Genomic DNA, 2,500 nt, shown 5'->3' on the forward strand with positions numbered 1-2,500 from the left:
CCAGCGATGCTCGTGTTTTTTTTTTTAAGTTTGCAAGCTGCATCACGGGCACTGCCCCACGTGTGGGAGAAAGGGCAGAGATGTCCGACAGCCGACATATAATCCATAAAGAATAGCTTTTTCGCCGCGCCTCGGCCTCGCTTGAATATATATGCCAACCTCCCTTTCAAAGTCTGGCTAGGGCCTCGCAAGGTCAACCCAAAGACTACTGCACTGACACAGGGGAAAAAGACGAGGAGGAACGAACACACCAGAAGTTCGAAGAGCTCTGTCCAACTTTAGCGCATAATCTCCCTATGAGCTTATGAATACTAAATGGCGTCAAAGAAGCTCAAGCAGCTCTGTTTGCTAGGTATTTTTTTCTTTTTTTTTTTTCTTTTTTTTTTTCGTGGGGGGGGGGGGGCATTGCTGGCTATAGCCACTACCAGGGAAGTTATTTAACTTTATAAGAGCCATTTAACCTTTCAAGCAACACAAATTCTATGCCCCTCGGTGTCAATATTCAATGCCATTTAGCATTAAGACTGTACCCAGTTAGTCAAAAAGCTGACATAAAGGGTCATGATCCTACCCAATCATGCATAGTGTAATATCAAGCATTCCGGGTGCACACTGCCACTAACCCTAGGATATGTCAGAGCCATCATATTATAAGACAGTGTAACATCAGAATGAGTTTGAAGCTGTTATGTTAAGGTGAAAAAACTGCACTGTGTTGCATTAAATGAAAAAAGGCCACTCAAGGTCAAGTTGTGACAGCAGATTCTCAGAAAAGAGGACTTTTTAGCCTGGGATGCAAACACCCTTTCAGAAAAGAGGACTCTTTAGCCTGGCATGCAAAGACCCTTTCAGAAAAGAGGACTCTTTAGCCTGGGATGCAAATACCCTTTCAGAAATAGAACACATTTCACATAATGTTTATCCTCATAAGAAGGTCAGAGAGCTTTCTGTTTCCTTCACAAAAAAAAAGATCCTTAGTAAAGATGGTTAAAGTTCAGCTTTGCCATATACACAGCGGATTCAGATCACCAAGCTCCCCCTCTCCCAAAGCTAACATGGCCAGTCAGGGTTCGCAAGCCTCCGATTCATCATCTCTCCTGCACACACACCGGAGGGGGTTGGGGACTCATTCTAAAGGAGACCTGGAGGTGGGCTGTGTGTGTGTGTGTGTGTGTGTGTGTGTGTGTGTGTGTGTGTGTGAGGTGACTAAGGCTGAGTCATGCGTTCCTCTGTGACTGCTCCATTAGGGTCATACCCGGCATGCGTAGGTCAGCCCTACTGTGTCATCTGGGCTCGACAGAACCGCAGGCACGTGGAAACACCACACATTTATCTGTGTGAGCTACCCCATTCATTTTGTTATGTGTGAATGAATAAACACTGTGTGTGTGTGTGTGTGTGTGTGTGCATCTCCTGCACACACACCGGAGGGGGTTGGGGACTCATTCTCAAGGAGACCTGGAGGTGGGCTGTGTGTGTGTGTGTGTGTGTGTGTGTGTGTGTGTGTGTGTGTGTGTGTATGTGCATTCATGTGTGTGTGTGTGTGTGTCAATCAATGTCTCCAAGACCGAACCTCTCTCACAAGTAAAAATATATACATAAATAATACAACCAGCATATACCAACCCAGGTTGTGTGTGTGTGTGTGTGTGTGTGTGTGTGTGTGTGTGTGTGTGTGTGTGTGTGTGTACAGTATGTGTGTGTGTGTGTGTATGCCTGTGTGGGCACATCTAAACGGGCGAGTCAAAAGGGCAAACGAGGCTCAACTGGAAGCATGGGCCCCCAGCTGACAGAGCAGAGCCATAACCGCGCCAACCCTAATGCAGAGCTGAACCCCCTGCCCGCCCCACACCCCTACAGAGGATTTACAGTGAGAGAGGAGCTGAGGCCAGCAGACCATACACACACAGGCACGCACACACACACACACACACACACACACACACACACACACACACACACACACACACACACACACACACACACACACACACACACACACACACATTATCCTGAGCACATATACATAGAAAATCATAAACCCAAACATACAGAAGAGAGTATGCATAGTCAGACAGCGAGTCAGCCAGAAACACACACACACACAGGGAGAAGGTGGGAGGGAGAGAAGAAGAAGGAGAGATGATGGGTTTAACCCAAAAGAAAAGAGTGCAGAAGAAGAAATGAGAGTGACATGCTAAAAGGGTTGACAGGGGAGTAATCTGACACGCCCCTGGAGACATATCCTCTCTCTCCTCTGTGCATTTACGTGTGTGTGCGTATGTGTGTGTGTGTGTGTGTGTGTGTGTGTGTGGTGTGTGTGTGTGTGTGTGTGTTTGTGTTCATGCATGCTTGTGTGTATGCCCAAGAGAGACTCCTCCCTTGACAGTGTTCAGACAAATTTCAGGACCTCTACAGGAGTCTCTGTGGGTGTAACAGACTCACACACAGACACACACACACACACACACACACACACACACACACACAAGACAGCACT

At 47.1% G+C, this 2,500-nt stretch overlaps 1 protein-coding gene across 1 annotated transcript in view; it reads right to left on the reverse strand.

Moving 5' to 3' along the window:
* Positions 1-2,500, reverse strand: part of LOC121699041 (interleukin-1 receptor accessory protein-like 1-B) — a 257,928-nt gene that overhangs the window by 40,233 nt on the left and 215,195 nt on the right.

Source organism: Alosa sapidissima, chromosome 23, assembly GCF_018492685.1.
Source record: "Alosa sapidissima isolate fAloSap1 chromosome 23, fAloSap1.pri, whole genome shotgun sequence".
In the NCBI taxonomy this organism is placed as follows: Eukaryota; Metazoa; Chordata; class Actinopteri; order Clupeiformes; family Clupeidae; genus Alosa; species Alosa sapidissima.